At 38.4% G+C, this 21321-nt stretch overlaps 1 long non-coding RNA gene across 1 annotated transcript in view; it reads right to left on the bottom strand.

The window, feature by feature from the left end:
- Positions 1–5612: 5612 nt before the first annotated feature.
- Positions 5613–21321, bottom strand: part of LOC110217290 (uncharacterized) — a 59433-nt gene continuing 43724 nt past the window's right edge. The window contains exon 2 of the long non-coding RNA XR_002327014.2: positions 5613–7316. This is a non-coding gene — a long non-coding RNA (uncharacterized LOC110217290). The remainder of the gene's footprint in view (positions 7317–21321) is intronic.

Below are 21321 nucleotides of genomic sequence, written 5' to 3'. Positions count from 1 at the left end.
TTTGACTTTGTTATCTTCTTCTGAGGTTCTGTTTTGATCTTCCCTGTCACCATAGGAATTTTCTATGGTCAGGATCTTTTTTTTATTATTTGCTCATTTTTACAGCCCATTTCTTGAAGTTTAATTTTATATCAAAGTTGGGCTCTGCTCCCAGGGTGGAGGGGGCATTGTCCCAAGCTTTGGAGTTTTTATGCTGCTGTTTTCAGAGCTAGTTCTGGAGATCTGTAAGCCTTCAGTTCTTCCAAGGTGGTATGATCGAAGGAGAGGTGTGTTTACTATTCTCCTGGCCCATGCTCTGGTCTGTACGTGACCACAAGCACTCTTTTCTACCCTGGAACTGTGACCATGGTCCCACTCCCGTGAGTCTACAAGTTCTGGTGTGCTAGTGCTCCTTCTCACCCTGGGACTCTCACCAAGGACTGCAACCTGGATCCAAGTATGAGCAAGGCAACAGACTCCTGCACCCAGTATCAGCAAAGGGACTCCTGTAATCTCCTTCTAACCAGGTGTCTGACCCCCTTACCATCTGCACATTGGCTGATGTCCAAAGTGTAAATGCCCATACTAAAAAATTTAACCATCAGCTCTCCTGAGCCCCTTGGAGGCTGTAAGATAATAAAATATTGTAACCTGCCCCTCTGACTTGTCCTCTTATTGCTTTGAATTTGTTTTGTTTCTCCTGAGGTAATGATTCAGGGAAAGAGATAGAGAGGAGCAGAAACTAATAGTCACTCCTCTTTCCTCATCCACCTGGCATATAGCTGATGCTTAATAAATATTGATTGACTGATCCCCCTTAGACTTCAACTCAATTCAATTTAAAACATTTTTCAAGCACCTGATATGTCAAAGGTGCTGTAGCAGAGGCTGGGATTAGGAAGACATTCAACATTTTTGGCCAATATTTCCTTAAAAATAATGATAATCAACATTTATTTAGTACTTTATGTCCATTATCTCACAGGACCCTTATAATCACTCTGTGATAGAAATATAGACACACAGGTGATAAACATCAAAGCAGGAATGTGAACCCAACACTTTTCTTATTCCAAGTCCAGATCTCATATGCTACCCCATCTCTTCTCCTTTGATTTCCATGTTACTGACCTGCTTTGACCATCCCTTCTAGCTTTTCTTTGAAGGTTCAATCTTCTCCTTCCATGCTCCAAGTGTGAATTTCCCTTAAGTTTCTCTCCTCAGCATTCTTCCCTTCAAGCTCTATACTTTCTCCCTTGGCAATCTCATCCATTTCCATAATTTCAGTTAGTGCCTCTAAGCATATGCTGAGTGCCAAATGTATACATCCAGCTCTATTCTCTCCCCTGAGCTCTCCTCTCATTTTCACCTATCTGCTTTCTAATCTGGATTCCCATTGGTATCTCAAAGTTAACATGTCCAAAACTGAACTTACCATATCTCAGCTTAAACTGCCACTCATTCTAACAATCCTGCTTCTGGTGATAGTTCTACTATCCTCTCAATAACCCTGGCTCAAAACCTCAGAGCTTATATTTAACCCTTCTCTCTCCATTCCCCAATTCGATGAGCTGCCATACTTCATTAATTCTACCTTGACAATATCTCTTGATATCCATTGACGATATTTCTTGATATCCACCTACAATATCTCTTGACTCTACCACTCACTAAGAGAATATAGACAGAGAACAGCCAAGGGATCAGAACAGAGTCCTGAGGGAAACCCATAGCTAGTGGACAGGAGATAGGTGGTGACCTGATGAAGGAAACTGAAAAGGGCCACCAGACCATAATGGGAGAACAGGATTGAACAGCGTCAGAGGAGTCAAAGAAGGAGAGAGTATCCAGGGGCAGGCGGTGGTTAACAACATCAAAAGTTGCCAAAGCCTGGAAGAATGAAGTTTGAGGTGGAGGGGGGCACATAAGTTTTAACAGTATAAGGAGAAACAGAGGCTTATCAATGGTCAAAAGAGTACCAAAATGCAAAAGGTTTGCTGCTGACCAATATGCGTAGTAAAGGAAGGAGTGCAGAATGAATGAATGGCAAACTGTATGTGACATAAGTGATGTGGCCGCTTTAGCTCACCTTAACATTTGCATGCTAAACCAGAAAAAAATTGGAGAATGTCAGTGTGACAGTTGATTGGAAGAGAGGGTTACAATCTCCACCAAGACACCAAGTCCAAAAGCCCTAATCTTGTCCTTAGAAGGGCATCGTCCGACTTTTGTCAGTTTGCTATGGTGGCCATGACTCAAGAACTGTCAGGCTGCCTTTCTCAAAGAGAGGTTCTAGATATTCTAGCCTAACAGATCAGAGCTAAAATGACTGGCACATAGTAGATGCCTAATAATGCTTATTGACTGATTGGTTCCCAAGCTATAGACTGAGAACCCTAGGCAAAGTGGGGAGGAGGGGAATGGGGGAGAGCAGTTATGGAAGAAATTATTGCAAAAGATCTGTGCATATTTACGACTTAGCTTCATTTCAGTCTTTATTTTGCTCCAACAAAATATGCAGCATGACTCAGTATAGCAAATTAGTTAGCAAACCTTGGGTAGACTAAATAAATAGTATGTCTCCATATACATGTATTACTGGGGAGTTCTGTTTTTGTTTTTATCTACTGTAGGTAGATATCATGATTACACAGATATTAATTCATTTAAAAGAATACTAATCTTATGCCATCATGTAATTTCGCAAATCAATGAACAGTAGTAGTACTAATTCTATTGGGTGAGGCTCTGCAAAACTTTTTGAAATTTAAAAAGGGACTTCATGTTTGAAGAAGTTGGGTTGGATTAGATAGCTCTGATAACTCTTTCAGCTCTAAAATTATATTATATGGTAATATAATTCCATTCAATACACTGCTCTGCTTCTGTTGGTCTTCATATGTCTTTTACATTTCTTTTCATTCTTCATATTTTTTCTTTTTCTTTTATGATGCTGGGACAGCTAGGTGGTGTGGTAGCTCAAGTGTTAGGCTTGGAATTGGGAAGACCTGAGTTTGAATCCTGAGTCAGACACTTACTAGCTGTATGAGGCTGGGCAAATCCATTAACTTCTCTGGGTCACAGTTTCCTTTTCTACAAAATGCGAATGATTATAGCCTCTTTCTCACAGGATTGTTGTGAGGGCTAAATTAGAAATTTGTAAAACATTTACAAACTTTTAAGCTCTATACAAATGTTAGCTATTATTATTAATATTCCAATCCATCTTTTTTTAAATATAAGAACAGATGTTTTCTTTCTTTTCTTAATGCTGATGGGATTCTGTCTTGTTAACAGAAGCTCCCAGGACAGTGATTTGCATGGACTATGGTGAGCATCACAAACATGGAAAAAGCTAAAAATAATTTTCTCAAAATAAAAGGGACTAAACTCTTAGAGGGGCAGCTTAGATAGAGTCAAAGGAGTTCCAAAGACAGATTGAACTTAAGCCTTATGACTTTTTCTGACTGTCAGGCCAGTTGAAGTTTGATACTTTAAGTTACCAAAAAAGGGAGATCTTGCCAAGATTGAAAATGACTTGAAAACTCTTCCCCTAAGGGGTTAGAAAGACATAGAGTAGTTGAAATTCCAAAGAAGCACAGCAGATGGAAGCAGAGAGCAGCTTGGACGTGGAAAACCAGACAACAAATGTAAGAATGACCTAGCAGAGCACAGCAGCTCACAGCTTGATGACGTTATTACTGGGCCAGCTGAGGGACATCAGTGATTCTATGAAGGGGACGCAGCTACGAGAAGCACCAGAGGCAGACAAGAATGACATCAAGGAGGCCACCCCAAGAGTAAGAATGACTATAGCTATGCATGTTGCTTTCTCCATAGTGTCACCATGATCTTTTGTGGTCCCCAGGTGTGTCCATTCTCCCCACAAGCTCCTTAAGTTGGTTCTCCACTGGTATTATAGTAATCTGTGGGAGAGTGTACCCTTCCCTATATGTATAGAGGACTTTCCAAGTCATTCTTTTCTGTGTTGTTTAATTAAATAAATGCTTTTTTACTTTGAGTTCATGTGTCCTCTTATTGGTATGGCAAAAATTACATTCATGAGGACTTGAGATTGTAGTTTTGAGTGCATGCTGACCTAATATGACCCATAAATCACAAAATCATAGCTCTGTACATCTAGGAGGAAGAACCTCAGAGATCATCTCATCTATCTCCTTTCTGAAGGAAAGAATATTTGCAACATTCCCGACAAGTTTCTGTCTACTTATTAATTGAATACATTGAGTAATGGAGATTTCATTACTCATTCCATTTTCAGGCAGCTTTTGTCATTAGGAAGTTCATACTTTCATTGATGTGAAATCCCACTCCTCACATCCGTGCCTATTAAAAATCCCTCTAAGCTTTCCTAAACTCCCTGACCTAAACGTTAGGCTAGCACTTATTACCTTTATGCAAAGGATCCATCCCAATTCCAGCTTCCTGGATTTTCCCTCCCCACAAGACATCTACACTTTGATTTCAGAGTTTTTATCTTTCACTATTTTCTAGATGTTCACTGATGGATAGAACCCAATTCCACACAGAGCATCTCAGACTTTCCTGGCCAATTTAGCTTCTTGGGCTCAGAGATTGGTAGTCTATGATCCCTAATTATCTCTCCCTATTCTTCTAACTTAGTCACTGTGACTAGATATCTGTTACTGTTGCTCAGTCGTTTCAGTCATGTCTGACTCTTCATGACCCTATTTGGAGTTTTCTTGGCAAATATACTGGAGCAGTTTGCCATTTCCTTCTCTACCCCATTTTACAGATGAGGAACTGAGGCAGATAGGATCAAGTGATTTGCTCAGAGTCACACAGCTAATGAGTGTCTGAAGTCAGATTTGAACAAAGATGAGTCTTTTTTATGTCAGGCCTGGCACTTTATCCACTGTACCACCTAGCTACCCTGATGGGGTATCTATCTCTTCTCTGTTCTTGGCTCCCATACTCCAGACTATACAGGTTCAATATAGTAATCTAACAAACAGAAGTTGTTGGTCTAGAACAATCACTGTCAAGATTTTTAAACATCAAAAACTTTCATGCACCTCCCCATTCACACACACAAACACCCACACATAGTATAGTAGTTGTAATGACTGTGACTGACAAAAAGCAACTGTGAACAAAATAAATGCAGCTAGAAAGAGAAAAGCTTTTAATTAGGGGAAATATTCAAAGCAGATATCTCTGACAAAGGTCTAATATAAAGGATGCAAGAAAATTGGGGGAAAAAAGCCTAAGAACAAGTCATTCCCTGATAGACAGGCCATAAAAAGATATGAACAGATAGTTTTCAAAAAGGAAGAAATTCAAGCTATCAACAGTCATATGAAAGAAGGCTCCAAACTCATCAATAATAAGATAAGTGCAAATTAAAATGACCCTGTAGTTTTACCTCACAATCATCAAATTGATCAAATTAGCAAAGATAACAAAAGGTAAAAGATTATAGATATTGGGAGAGGGAGTGTAGGAAGAGAGGAGTACATTGTTGGTGGAGCTGTGACTTGAATCAACTGTTCTGGAAAAGAATCTGAAATTATACCTTAAAAGCATAAAAAGAAAAAGTCAAGAGGAAGTACAGTGTAGTGGATAGAAAATTGGCTTCAGAGGCTAGAGAGTGGATCAACAAATTGACATATTTATTGAGACACTACTTCATTAATGAGACATTTTAAGGGTGGGGATGAGCAGAAAAGAAGAGAGATCTACTCTCCTCTGTTTCTTTGGACTTATCTTCAGGTCTCTTTGAATGTCTTCAGTTCTTCAGGCTTTGGGTCAGTCTCTTCTGGCTTCCAGCTTTGAAAGAGAAGATGAATGATGCTAACCCACTTCAGGTAGCTGAAAGAAAAGACTCTTGGAAGACATCAACATGAGAGTAGCTGGCAGTCCCCTATGTCCAGCTTGATACTCGACAGATTTCAGGGAGTTTCTCTTTGGGTGAGAAGAGGATTTTCTCTCTTGGTTGAGCCAAGTCACCTCACTCTAATGGAAGAGTTCCTTCAATATGTATCGTCTGATATATATTCTTCTATGTATACTTCCTCTGATTTCTGTTTTTGCTATCATCTTGGATAAAGGGGTTTCTTGGCTACCTCCTATGTGTGTTCATTATGAAAATGGTATTTGGTGGGAAGGAAATCAAGTCAGAGATATGGAGCTTAGGGTCCTGTCTCACCAAATAATGAAACAGTGATCAGAAGTCAGATTGAACCTTAAAGTCACATCCCCTGGATGAACAATATTTAATGCAGCAGATAGATATAATTCTAGACTGGTACACCCTCCCTCTGTGGGGAGCAGAGTGGCCAAACTTCTGACTCCAAACTTTTGCTTCCTCTCCTGGAATGAATTAAAGTCTTCCTTGGAGAAGGGTGGGAGAAAAACAGGCTAGAGATGTCTATTTTTGCCTCCTTTTGAGCCACATAATGACACACACTCCCATGCTACAAGTAGGGGACACCCCTCTTTACATGTAGAAGGCTATATGCCTCCACTTTGTAGGAAACACAACAAAAGTATTAAGACTGAACCTGGAGTTATCATCTCTTTATGACTGCTGAAAATGTTTTCCTTTCCCTTCACCTTCCTTGTTCTCTCTACTCTGCCTTGGTTAGACTTCCTGGTATCCTTTTTATTGGGTTTCCTGGATGTTTCAATCTTTGATGTTTTTCTTTATTTGATCTCCCCCACCTCACATAAAACCATATATTTGAATCTGAAATGTTTAATGATATGTTTGTATGTGAAAACAGTGTGGGAGAAGTGTTGATGAGAAATGCTGGGGCTAGCTAGTATAAAAGAGCCAGCCTCTGTTCAACAGTCAGAGAGAGAAAAGTCCTTTTCTCTAGCTTGGGGGCTCTGAATTTATTATCTTTCACAAATAGTCAGCATTATAAATTGAATCCAGCAAACTACTGCCCTGGATTTGAAAAAAAAAAAGTGAGCTTATACTGTGGTCTCCTGCACCTCCTAGGGGTTTCACCAGGGAGCTGAATCACATATAGATAGTGTTCACTTCTTGTAAATTCACATGCAAAATCAACTTTATTTCTGAAAGAAATACGCATTCCAAAACAAATTATGAAAATTCCTCATGCAAAGCAGTCACTGTATGACAAGATGCTAAATGATGCAGACAGTGTAAACAGTGGTAGGAAGCTGAGAAGCATCTCTAAGTTGGTTCCTGTCGGTCTGTAAACAGTGAGTGATTCTGTGCCTCTCCTTGTGTTCAATAGTGATCCTTGTATTTTCTACCATTGCCTGGGGGCAAATGTGCTCTTGAAGGGAAAAGTGAACCATCTTGGGAGTGCAAGCCAATAAACCTAGAAATGAAAATAATTAGAAAATATGAAGAAGGATAAAAATTATTGCAATAGCACATAAATTTAGTCTTGCAGTGTCAATTGTGAACACCATAGTGAAGGATGCTGCCCGGATAAAGAAGTTTGCAATAGGTAGTGCTTGCAGGAAATCAACTTCTCTGTCAAAACAGAGAGAAGGTACCATTCTAGAGTTTGAGAAACTATTTACTATGTGGCTAGAAGACCAGATTCAGAAGAATATTCCTTTAAGTTTGATAACAATTCAAAAGCCAAGGCTTGAAGCCTCTTGGAAGATTAAAGGTAAAGTACCATGAAGGAACACAGTTCATTGCAGCAACTAGTGGTTGGTTTGCACAATTTAAAAATTGTGCAGGATTTCATAATGTGCAAGTGTCAGGAGAGGCTGCCAGTATAGATACTGAAGCAGTAAAAAAGTTCCCAGAGTTCCTGGAAAAAAATAGTAGATGAAGGTGCTCCTTGCTGGAGGAGATCTTAGAAAATGGCCTACTGTATCAAAGAATGCCATCTCAAACCTACATCTTGGTGGAGGAAAAAAACATGCTGGGGCATAAAATTTGGAAAGAGTTACTCTTCAGCTTGGAGGGAATGCATTTGGGACTTATAAACTAAAACCTGTTCTTGTACACCACTCAGAAAATTCCAGAGCATTGAAAGGAATCAGCAAGGCAACACTACTTGTATATTATTTTGTTAACCCTAGGACGTGGATAACCCTTATCATCTTGGAATAATTTTTGTAATGATAATAGCATTCCTTTCAAGATTCTACTTACTTTGGATAATGCCCCAGGCCACCCTCCCCATCTAGATGATTTTAATGAAAATGTAAAAGTGGTCTACCTTCCCTTAACACTACCTTATTATTACAACCTATGGATCAGGGAGTGATTGCAAATTTCAAGCGTATTATTTACACACTACATTTGCTCAGGCAATTACAGCTTTGAATGCAAATAAGGACTTGACATTGAGAGATTTCTGGAAGTCCTACAATATTTACCATACAATCCAGAATATTGCTAAGGCATGGGAAGATGTAACAGAAACTAAGAGAGTTTGGGGGGGCGGGAAGGGGTATACCTGCAGTTCATTCCCAATTTTCATGAATTGGACAAAGACAAAATATTGCAAGAAGGTAACAAGATTACAAAATTAGCACAAGAATTGGAGCTAGAAGTAGATAAGAATGACACAGAGGAGCTGATTGAATCTCTTGGAGAAGAACTGTGGAGTGAAGATTTGATTGAGCAGCTAGCTACAAAGATTACAGAAGAAGAAAGGGAAGCTTTGTGCCTGAGGTTGAACCAAAAAGGTTCGCAACAAAACATCTGGCAGAAACATTTCATCATTTGAGTGATTTTTTTTTCTTGTATTGAAAAGATGGATCCAAATACTTCAAGATTTTTAAAAATTCAAAGATTTGTTGAGGATAATATTGCTTGCTGTCCTCAGACATCCAAAGGAAAAAAAAGGAGCCACTGTCCACTCACTTGCTAGCTTCATTTAAAAAAATTATGCTGCCAATCAAATAAAGATTAGGTGCAGTGAGTGGGGAAATAGCAAGAGACCGCACACCTATGTTAACTTTACTGTACAGTACTCATGCATACTTTATCATTAACTTTACTTTTCATTTCATAATTTTGTTATTATGGTACAGTGTCTAATATGTCTGCATTTTAGTATATTTTATGGCTTACATAAAAGTATTATTTTCTTTATGTCTTTGTTACATAGGCTAAGTAAAGTGAGTGGGTGAGGGCAAATTTGCACTATGTAAAAATCACTTTATGTAGAGATCTGCAGTCCATAAAGCAAGAACTATCTGTATATCACACTATAGGAAGACTAGGCAGGGGAGGGCAAAAGTGAGAAGGCAACCTCTACACTTTACTATTATCTGATAACTGATATCTTAGATTTGCCGGAAGAGACACTAAGTCCCTCCCCCCTAGACTTCCTCCTCAAAGCACTTCCTAGCTTTATGCCTGCTTCCTATACTCAGGTTGAGGGGAAAGAGGCTAGGAGGATGATAGTAAAAATAGGACCCAAGCAAATATCCCGATTCACCATGTGTCTCTCTGGGTGCTCATGAATGCTTGTGTGTATTGATTCTGTAACCCACTATTCAAGAAAAAGCACTGCGAAAGAAAAAAAAAAGTCACAGGAGGAAAATCCTTTCTAAGATTGCCCTTTACCAATTCCAACCTCAAACATTTTAGCCTCTTTACTTCTTGCCTTCTTTGTTTAATAAAGAAATTAAGATCCAAAGAGATTCCCGAGTTTGCCCAAGGTCATGCAAGTATTCAAACCCAGGTCATCTGACCCAAAACTTTATACTTTCTTTAATTACACAATCTAGAGGCAATAGGCAGCCACAGAAGGACTTCAAGTAGAAGAGTAACATGGTCAGACCTGAGCCTTAGGATGATTCTCTGGAGCTATGTGAAGAATGGATTGAAGGTAGAAAAACTAGAGTCACTGAAAATAGTTAGGAGGCATTTATAATAGTGGTAGGGGAAAGGTGATGAGGGCTTGAACTAAGGTGGTAATATAAGTAAGACACATATTTATAAAAACAAACAATATTTGACCACTAAAAGATGTGAGATGCGGGAAAGGAAAGAATCAATTACCCCAAAGTTTTTAGGCTGCATGGAAGCAGGAAAGTCAGAAAGGGGTACAGGCTTGAGGGCAAAGAGGACGAATTTAATTGAGGATATGTTGCATTTGAGATCCTGGCAGGACATTCAGGTGGAGATATCCAAAAGGCAAAAAGTGGATGGGAAGACCAAGGGATATATTGAAGTTAAATATGCAGATATGAGAGTTATCTGCAAAGGGATGATCATTGAAGCCACTAGAGCTGGTAAGATCATGCAGGATGAAACTACAGAGAAGAGGACCAAGGACAGAGCATTCAGAGACACCCACACCCAGGCAATGGAGGGAGGATGTTCAAGGAATGTAAGAGACTGAGATGGAGCAGTCACAGAGATAGGAGGATAACTAGAAGAGACAAACAAACATCAAGGAAAGAAATGGAAGATGAAATAAAAAGAAATAGCATTGGTCATCAGCATCAACTTTTATAGAAATTTCAAGGAGGATAAAGAAAAGCCCATTGGATATAGAAATTGAGGGAATTTGAGAAATCTTTTCAAGAGAGAAATAAGGATAAAAATAAGATTTAGGTTGGTGATGAAGTTCAAGTGATGAATGTAAACTCCCCTTCTTAGAAGTTAAGTAATGAAGGAGTAGTGAAAGGAGGGAATAACAGGATCAAGAGGTCTTTACAGAACAGAAGTGATCAGGCTTTTGGGCTTATGGTACAACAACACCTGAGTGCAGGGATTCTTTAACCTGGAACATGTCATCTTCTAATATATATAAAATTAATATAAAAATATAATATATATATATATGTGTATATTTGAACATAATTGGCTTCTTCTAGTATTTATATAGTGCCTACTGTGTGCCAAGCACTGTGATAAGCACTTTACAAATTATTACCTCATTTGATATTCAAAACAACCCTGGGAGATAGTGCCATTATTATCCCTATTTCACAGTTGAGGAAACTGAGCAAAGCAGAGGTTAACTGACTTGCCCAAGATCATACAGTCAGTAAGTGTGTGAGGCCAAATTTGAACTCAAGTCCTGCTGACTCCAGGGCAGCTAGGTGCTGCAGTGAGCACTAGACTTGGAATCAAGAAGACTCATCTTCATGAGTTCAAATCCAGTCTCAGAAAGCTGTTAGCTGTGTGACCCTGGGCAAGCCTCTTAAACCTGTTTACTTCAGTTCCTCATCTGTAAAATGAGCTGCAGAAGGAAATGGAAAGCCACTCCAGCATCTTTGCCATGGGGTCATGAAGAGTTGGACATAACTAAAATTACACAATAACAACCTCCTAGGGGCAGCTAGATGGCACAGTGGATAGAGCACCAGCCCTGGATTCAGTAGGATGTGAGTTCAAATCCAGCCTCAGACACATAACATTTACTAGCTGTGTGACCCTGGGCAAATCACTTAATCCTGTTGCCCAGCAAAAAAAAAAAAAAATTAAAAAAAAACCCAACCTCCTGACTCCAGACCCAAAGCTTTACCCACTGTGTATCCTTATACTTATTGTTGTTACACACAGACCATGTAACCCTGGGCAAGTTACTTAACCTCTCAGTAGACTAGGCAACTCTCTATTACTATAAACTGCAGGGAGGGTTCCAAACTGGATTTTTAGCAAAGGAAGTTATTCACTAAGAGTTTCTTAGGCCAATGAAATTACAGATCTGGTAAAAAAAAAAAAACCTATATTACAAGGGGGGAAAAGTCATTTCAGAAGAGGAAGGAGCACTAACGACTCAGAATATCAGAATATCCTGTAAAGGATGGCTTTTGAGAGGTCTTGAAGTGGCCTAGGGATTCCAAGTGGCATAGGTAAGGAGAGTATTCAGGAAATGCAAAATAATTTGTTGAAAGGTACGCAGGTAGGAAACATCTCATATAAAGGGAATAGCAAGTAGTACAGTTCTACTGGAACATGGAATACATAAAGGAGAATAATAAAGTAGTAAAAAAAAAATGGCTCCCAACACTTGCTCCCTTTCAACAGCAAAATGTCTTATGAACCCCCAAGATAACTGCATATATATTCATAATACATTTTTACATTTATTCATTAAGTGCTTCAATATCCACAATGATAACTTTTGCCCAAAAAAGACCCAAATTAAAATTTACATTATATAATTATAAAACACAAAATTTTATTCTCCCTATAATCATGAAAACTTTACATATAAAATTATAAGATTTATTGTAAAATAAATGTCAAACCCTTATAGCAGTTTGGAAACAATTTGATGACAAGTTGAGAAACTGCAAGAACACATTGCCCTAGGTCAGAAGTGGTAAGAGTTTGAAGCAATTGCTTCCTGAACACCAAAATTATGTGCATGATCTTGACAGTTGCAAATCACTACCTGGGGCTGATGCTCATCAATTCTCCCCCCACATTAGTAAGGCCCCCTTTGTCTTCCTGCACCAAGTGGGAGAACAATGTGTCCATAGGAGTAATGCGCTACTTTTATGTTCGAGAGAAGGTCCAGTCTGGTGTCTCACTCTCAGTGTAAAGACAATTAGAATCATTGCCCAACATCCTCTTCTCTCAAGACTCAGTCCCAATCTTTCCTCCAAGTTAGGGTACAAAGTAAGGTGTTCTCAGACAGATCCAAAGCCAAGTTCAGTGCCATCTAGGGATCAGATACCCTCTGTTATTTATAGACTCCTTTTTCTGAATATTTTCAGCTATTCCCTCCTTCTGGGATTTGGCAAAAGATAAAGGGGGTTATTTGCAGAAGTAGTAATCTGATGAGAAAGACGAGTTTTAAAGACAGTGTGAGAGATGAAAAGAAGGAGGTAAGTGATGTTATCTAAGAATTGTTTCTCCCTACTCCAAGACAGACCCACTAAACTTCCTGCCTGCTCAATCACTAGCGTTTATGTGGAAGCATGCTCCCAGGCCAAATGTGTCCCATTTTTCCACCCTACCAACCCTACCAGAGGCTTCCCTATGTGGAGGAGACAGGCCTGGGTGGGGAAACTGGCCAAGCAATAGCCCACACCCTGGAAACTGCCAAGGCTTGCAAGCAGAGGGCTTCTGGCCCTTGTCATAACCTTCACACCCATTTCCTCTGAGCCCAGTGTCCCTGCTCCCTCCACTCCCTTCGCTTCTCCAATCAAGTGTTTGCTCCTCCTTCGGGTTGGGAACCCGTTTAAGTCAGAGTTCAGCTTAGGTTCTTTGTTCTGGCTCTCCAGAGGCCAATCAGGTGTGGGGGCCTCACAGTGCCCCTTTCTCCCTTCAGTTTTTTGGACAAAAATCCCAGTCTCTTTCCTCTGACCTTGGGCTAATGGTTTCCTCTCTGCTTCCTCAGTAAAGAACATTCCCCTAGGGGAAAAAGGAGTCCTGAAGCCTATAAACTTCCCCCTATGCATGAAGGAACTGCTCAGAATCTAAGCAGGTGTCAGTCTGGGGTCAGACAAGCAAGAAGAGGACCCCTGGAGCTCACCCAGGACAGGGCACAGGGAAATGAGTGCTAGTGGGGTGTGCCCTGCCTCAGCTGAACCTTGCAGAAGGGCTGGGCTAGGAATAGAGAGGAAGGAAGAATAGTCCTTCCTCTGCCCCAGATATATTTTCCTATGAGAAGCTCCCCTGGGATAGCAGGGGTGGAATCCTAGGATATTAAAGCTAAAAAGAATGTCAGAGACTATCCATCTAATCCAACCGTCTCATTTTACAGATGGGGAAATTTAGGCTCAGGCAAGAGAAGCGACTGGCCCAAACTCCCTGCCAGAGTTTTTTCCTCTAGAGCAGGTGGAGGGAAAGAGACCTTGAATTTCCCCATGCACAGGGACCTATGTCCCAGGACAGCCTAGCCAGGGTTGGGGACGCTGCAGCTTTGAGACCACATGTGGCCCTCTAGGTCCTTGAGAGCTGCCTTTTGACTGAGTCCAAGTTTTACAGAACAAATCCTTTTATTAAGGGATTTGTTCTGTGAAGTTTGGATTCTCAGTCAAAGGTCCACACTTGAGGACCTAGAGGGCCACATGTGGACTCAAAACTGCAGGTTCCCAACCCCTGGAGCTGCAGTCAATCCTGCTAACACATGGAGCTTGGAGCTACTTCCTGAGGCTAAGGTTTCTAGGAGGGAATTATCCCCTCCTGTCCCTGCCTTCCTCTTACTAAGTAAAGAAAACAGAAAATTTTACCTTTCTGCAGATAATATGATAGTATACATAAAGAACCCTAAAGAGCTGGCTAAAAATTAACTGAAATAATTAACAGCTTTATTATATAATTAACTTATATAATGTACAATTAACTTTATTGTAGAATTAATTCCTGTTATTAAAAACTTTATATTCTACAAAGTTGCAGGATATAAAATAAATCCACAAAAATTATCAGCATTTCTATATGGTACCAATAAAACTCAGCAAGAAGAGATAAAAAGAGAAATTCAATTTTAAATCGCTACAGAATGTATCAAATACATATGAGTCTACCTTCCAAGATATAAACAAGAACTATATAAATACAACTATAAACAACTGTTAAAAGAAATGAAGACAGGCTTATGTAATTGGAAACTATTAATTGTTCATGAAAAAGACAAACCAATATGATAAAAATAACAATATATCCTTGTTTGATAAATTCTGTATCAAATTATTCAATGGAAATACAGATCTAAATAATTAGAAAAATATTAGTTGTTTATGGGTAAGACAAGCCAATATAATAAAAACAACATTACATCTTTACTTAATTGATTCCATACCAATCAAACTACCAAAGTGTTACTTAATAAAACTAAAAAAAATAATCATGAAATTGATATGAATGGGGGGAAAGGTCAAGAATCTTAAGAAATAATGAAAAGAAATGGGAAGGAAGGGTGTCTAGCAGTGCCAGATCTCAAACTATACTACAAAGCAGTTATTATTAAAAAATAATTTGCTACGGATAAGAAATAGATTGATCAGTGGAATGGATTGAGTACATAATATACAGAAGCAAATGTATCTATTGCCCTACTGTGCAATAAACACAAAGATCCCAACCTCCATGCATCACTTTTTGTTTCAGTAGTAAAAACAGAGAAGACAAGCTCTAAATGATGATAGGTGCACAGAACGGTTATAGAATCCAGCTCTGTCTAGATGTGGAGTTATTCTTAGGAATAATTATGATAATTATTACTTCCATACTTCAACGATCTGTGATGTCATTGTTTTGGGTATTCACATGTCATCCCCTCTTCTCTTCTGACAGTGCTACTACCCTACTGCAGGCACTGATCACCTCATGCCTGGACAGTGGCAATAACCTGTTGGCCATTCTCCCTGACTCAGGCCCTCTCTATTCCTCTACCTCCACTCAGTTGTAAAAATGTCCTCTTAAAGTACAGATCTGACTATGTCACCTCCCCCTCCATCGAAAAAACACCAGTGGCCCCCTATCGCTTCCAAGATCAGATACAAAGCCCAGTTCAATATCCAAAGCCCTTTACAACCTGGTTCCATTCTGTTGGAATCAATATACTAGTATGATTATTACTTTGATAGGCTAAGTGGGAATTTAGATAAGAGACGTAGATCTCTACAGAAATAAAATAATCACTAGATTAAGTTTGATATCAGAAGATTTCTGTTAAAAGTTAAGTTCCTAAGGATAAGTTCCTTTTTATTTGGCAGTAAATTCCTTTTTTTTTCCATCTCTCAGAAGCTTGTTGTTGTTTACTCGTTTCCGGTTGTATCTGACTCTTCATGACCCCTTTTGGGATTTTCTTGGCAAAGTTACTAGAGTGGTTTGCCATTTCCTTCTGCTCATTTTATAGAAGAGAAAACTGAGGTAAATAGGGTTAAGGGACTTGCCCAGGGTCACACAGCTAGTATCTGAGGCTGGATTTGAACTCGAGTCTTCCTGGCTCCAGGTTCAGGACTCTATTCATGGCACCACCTAATTGCCCCTCTCAGTAGCTGCATTTCCTTTAAATTAGCTGCAGATGATACTGCTGTAGGACCTTCTAACTAAAACAATCTCCCTTTGACATATAGGATGATAAACTCAAATTCTAGTCCAATAGAATAATCAATCTAGTAAGTGTCACATCCTAGAAACTCCCCATTATGCCTTCAACAAGTCCCAAGAAATACACTAGTAAAATGACCTGCCTTGTCCAATTGGAATATGTTCAAAACAAGTTTCTCAAGGTTTGTAATTTGCAATTCTTCTTTTTATGTTATAAAACTAAGCTCTGTGAATCATTCCTTTGTCTCTGACTACTGAGGAATCAGTAGACCTACTTTGTTGGCAACTGCTTACCTTGCAGATAAATCATTATACTTTTGGAAGTTTGAGCCTCAGTTTCCTTTATTCACAGATTTTTATTGTGACAATTGCTGACCCCAAATGAGACTTGAGTGAGGGACTCCAACCCCCAAGGACATCTCTCCAGAAAACAGAGGTTGGACTCCCTCTTGGGTTCAGCTCAAATTCTTCTGAAAAAGGTAAATGGGAACCTCTACATTCCTGGGAAAACTCTCTTAAAGCTCCCAGATGGGGAACTTCCACAGCCCAGGTGGAGAAAGCCCTTCCCTAAAAGTCCTTGGGAAGATCCCCTGCATAAGGGAGGTAAAATCCCATTTAAGGGTAAACTAAATCCTTCCCAATGGGAAGATCCTTTAAGGGAGATAGGGGCTAGCCCACAGTCCCTAAACTGGAAGAGTATCTAGAAAGGCAGAGACATCTCTACCGGCTAGTAGGCATTTGACTCTTACTAATTTAAGCCATATTTTTTGTTTTCTCTCTTTTCTTTCTGTGAATTGGTCTGCCAACTGCAGAAAACTTCTTTTCAGTGAGAGTTAAGGAGGAAGACTTTGCCAAAGAGATCATACAAATGGGAAAAAGACCCACATGTATACAAATATTTATAGCAGCTCTTTTTGTGGTGGCAAAGAATTGGAAATTGAGAGGATGCCCATCAATTGGGGAATAGCTGAACAAGTTGTGGTATATGAATGTAATGGAATACTATTGTGCTATAAGAAATGATGCACAGGCTGACTTCAGAAAAACCTGGAAAGACTTGTATGGTCTGATACTGAGTGAAGTGAGCAGAACCAGGAGAACATTGTACACAATAACAGCCATGTTGTACAACGACTAATATTGATAGACTTAACCCTTCTCAGCAATACAAGGATCTAAGACATCTCCAAAGGCCTAATGATGGAAAATGCTATCCACATCCAAAGAAAGAACTATGGAGTTTGAATGAAGATTGAAGTATGATTGAAGCATACTATTTGCTATTTTTTTTCTTCTATTAGGTTTTATTTCCTCTTTCTGGTGGTTCCTCCTATTGGTTCTAATTCTTCCTTACAACATCACTAAGTAAAAATACGTTTAATAGGAATGTATATGTATACCCTATATCAGATTGTGCGCCATCTTGGGGATGGTGGTGGGGAGCGACAGGGAGAAAAATTTTAAACTCAAAAGCATATGGAAGTGATTCTTGATAAATCAAAAAAAATTAATTTTTAAAAAGGAATGTGCATGTAGAGCCTATATCAGATTGCATGCCTTCTTGAGGGCAGGGGGGAGGGAGGCAGAGAACATTTAAAACTCAAAAGCTTAGGAAGTGAATGTTGAAAACTAAAAGTAATTAATTAACTTTAAAAATTGAGGCTTAAATACTATCATTAGAGATTATAAATCTTGGTTTGATCTCATCAAAATTTCATTCTGAAACTACATTATAATTATGGTATATCAGAGAATTTAATTAGTTTTTTTATATGTATGTAAAGAAGATAATAATAAACAATAGCACCTATTTCCCAAGGTTTTTGGAGGACTTAAATGATTCTATAATACTTAGCATAATGAGCACTGTATAAATGTTGCCTATTGTTATTGAGTTTTGGATTAAGCAACATATTAAAGATAATGACATGGATGATTTTCTAAGAACGATAAGTTAAGATTTTATCTAACTGAATAGATAAAATTTTACTTGAGAAAAACTTGAAAAGTTTGGCATTATGTTTAAAAAACAAACAAACATTGTGGAATTTGGAAGAATATTAGACATATGATTAGAAATGTAAATTCTATTTTAATTAGGAAACTATGCTTTTAAACACATACTGTTACATGAAATTTTTCTAAAATATTGTAAAGTGCTATTAGAGAGGTCACTTCCCTATTGAATTATTAAAATGAATCTGATAACAGTCTTTGGAAAATGGTAATAATGAAGTGTCTTTTGCCTTCAGTTCTTACGATTTAATAAGAGGTTTGAGGACTTAGGATGAAAAGTGCTTTCCATCTCCAGAGAAAGAACTGATGGAGTCTTAATGCAGATTGAAGCATATTTTTTTTTTTGCATTTTGTTTTGTGTTTTTGGTCTGAGTTTTCTTTCACAACATGACTAATAGGGAAATATGTTTTACATGACTGCACATGTATAACCTATATCAAATTGCTTGCTTTCTCAATGAGGGGAGATGGAAGGGAAAGAGGGAAAGAGAAAGAGAATTTGGACGTGATTAATAAAATACCAAAGGAGTTAAGATAGATAATTTTCCCTGTACCATAGTTTTGAAATGCATTCCATTGAATTATTGTCATCTGACTAGTAATAAGCTTTATGTTTTAAATACATGATATTGGGTATGCAAAATTTTTCTCTTGTAAAATCTGAGAAAAGATGTTAAGACAAGTTACTTCCCCTTTTGATCTAAATGCTGTTAGATCATAAATGTATCTGTTATAGAATGTGGCAAAAATGTTTGGAAAACTATTAATATTTAATAAGGTATATTTTGTTTTAAATTAAGTAAACAATCAAAATGATAAATGGCTTACTGTTAGGAGAAAAGCATAGCAAAATCCTCTTAAGAGAGCTTTGTCTTTGAGGTTCCTTAGGACCTTCCATTTGTGCTAAGTTGGAAGATCTTAACAGTCCTGCTGATAGCATGTTGTGAAACTCTGAAATGCTGCAGTTTAAAGAATAGGGACCTCTCCCAGCAATTTTTGTTGCTCAGTCACGTCTGACTCTTTATCACCTCATTTGGAGTTTTCTTGGCAAGATACTTGCCATTTCTTTCTCCAGCTCATTTTACAGATGTGAAAACTGAGGTGAACAAGGTTAAATTACTCACTCAGAGTCATAGGCCTAGGAAGTGTTGGAGGCTGGATTTGAACTCAGTTCTTTCTGACTCCAGGCCCAGGACTCTATCCACCGAGCACCTCGCTGCCTTGGTATTAGTATGTAGTAAAGTTAGATTTTTGAACCAACTATTCACTGTGTGTAAACTAGTGTTTACTGTATTCATATAAAACTCCAGAATGTAGTATTTCTGCTGCTTGTCCAACTTATTCAACATTCAACCAGCTTGCTTCTTCATCATTTCCTGTGGTAGTTGCTATCAACATCCACCCATTGATTTCATAGGTATGCCTAAGTCCAGTCACTATAAAGTCTCCCTTCAACTTACTTAGCGGGCTAAAGCTTGTTCTGGAATATAAAACTCCTGTTGGCAAGCTGTACTTTGAAGGCCACCTAAAGTGGCTTAAACTTAATCTAGCATTCCCTTTCCTTTATCTTATCTACAAGGCAGACCAAGGGGAAAGCTGCATTAACTATTTTATATAATTTCATATATTTTTAATATTTTATATAATTAATATTATTAAAATTAAAATATTAAAATCTATCACATATTTACTTAGATATGCTTTAGAACATATGCGCATGTGGTGAATTTTGCCTCCAATAACTATACTGAATGCATGAAAAGTCTTCCTGTTAACAAATACTGTATGAATTTGAACCAACACCGTTAATAATTACTGTCACATGAACACAATAATTATATCCTGCCCTAACATACGACTAAAGAAGTTTTGCTATTTAAGGTAGAATCTTGTGGGACTTTAATTTGATATACTTCTAAGTTTTGATTTCAAGTATGTGTCTGACCTCTCATAAAGTCATAAATCCATCATTCAAGAAAAATGTCAATAGCTCAGTGGGACTGGCATTTGTGAACTCCTACTAGTGGACAGCTGTCCTTGGGGAATAGGGGGCAGAGGGAGGGGATTTTAAGAAGACTAAGGTAAGACTCTCATGACTCAGCTTCCCATACAAGACATTTTTCTCCTGGTTAATTCTGAGCCTGGCTGTGATATCTTATACAGTTGGCTGCCTATGACTCATACCTGAAATCAAACAGAACTAATGAACAGTATTGATACTGCCATGTCCCTCCCTTTTCCTCACATAACAAATTCCATTGATAAATGCAAGTGAACAATAATTTTCTCATTTTAATGAAGACATAAGAGATAAACCCTACTGGTGACTTCTGACTGAATTTTGACTAGTATGGTACTACTATAGTAAGGAATCACTATAAATTGTCCTTTGAATTACAAATAATAGACACCATGAGGATTTATAATTGATATGTGTTTAGTTTATATGAGATAGATACTACAACATCCTTTCATTATGTTAATGTGACATAATATCCTCATGGGGGGGGAAATTAATGGGTGATGTAACACAGTTCTCAAAATTGGATTAAGAATTTTACATGTAGGGGAAACTAGGTGCTGCAGTGGATAGATCACCAACCCTGGATCTGAGTTCAAATCTAGCCTCAGACACATAACACTTACTAACTGTGTAACTCTGGGCAAGTTGCTTGACCCCAATTGCCTCACAAAAAAAAAAAAAAGAATCGCGCATGTAAAATTGCATTAATAATTGTAGAGAGGGTGGATTTTTTTTTCTATTTGAAGTATCTATCTGATAATTTTAAGAAAAAGAAAGACTCATTTTCCAGTCCAGGCCCTCTTGATATAACAATTTAAATTCTCTGAAGTTTCAGATGAATTATGTGTTCTTAATTTGATGTTCTTCTTATTAGCTCTATTAATAAAATCAGAACCACAGGGCTTGAGTTAGAAGGGGGTATTAAATTATGTTGAGTCTGTATGAAGCCTTCCTACATGCTTTTAGAACCTGAGCAGATCTGGAAGGAAGAGCTACTTCAGAGCTGTTCTAAGAACATAACTTGTTGCAGAAATGTACATCTGTTACTTCCTACAATTACAAAGCAGTCTAGAAAGTTCTCCATAGCAGGGGAGGGCTGTAATACAGACTAAACCTTTGAACTTTTTCATCTATATCAATTTTCATTGAACTGGCGGGATTCAACCAAGGACTTTATTCTCTTTTCCCCATGTGCCATTACCTCTCTACCAAAGGGGACTGCCCCCCTGAAAATTTTGTCAATGCACTGGCCATAGGTAATAAGGCTTTGATCTATACAACAACTCACTTACTTTTTGACAACTGAGTTCTTCCTTTCTTAGAGTTGGCCTGCAGGGACTCCCTACAT

Source organism: Phascolarctos cinereus, unplaced genomic scaffold (genome assembly GCF_003287225.1).
Source record: "Phascolarctos cinereus isolate Bilbo 61053 unplaced genomic scaffold, phaCin_HiC Scaffold_5;HRSCAF=322, whole genome shotgun sequence".
Classification (NCBI taxonomy): Eukaryota; Metazoa; Chordata; class Mammalia; order Diprotodontia; family Phascolarctidae; genus Phascolarctos; species Phascolarctos cinereus.
Note: the sequence above shows the minus strand (reverse complement) of the source record. Positions and strands in the feature narration are given on the sequence as shown.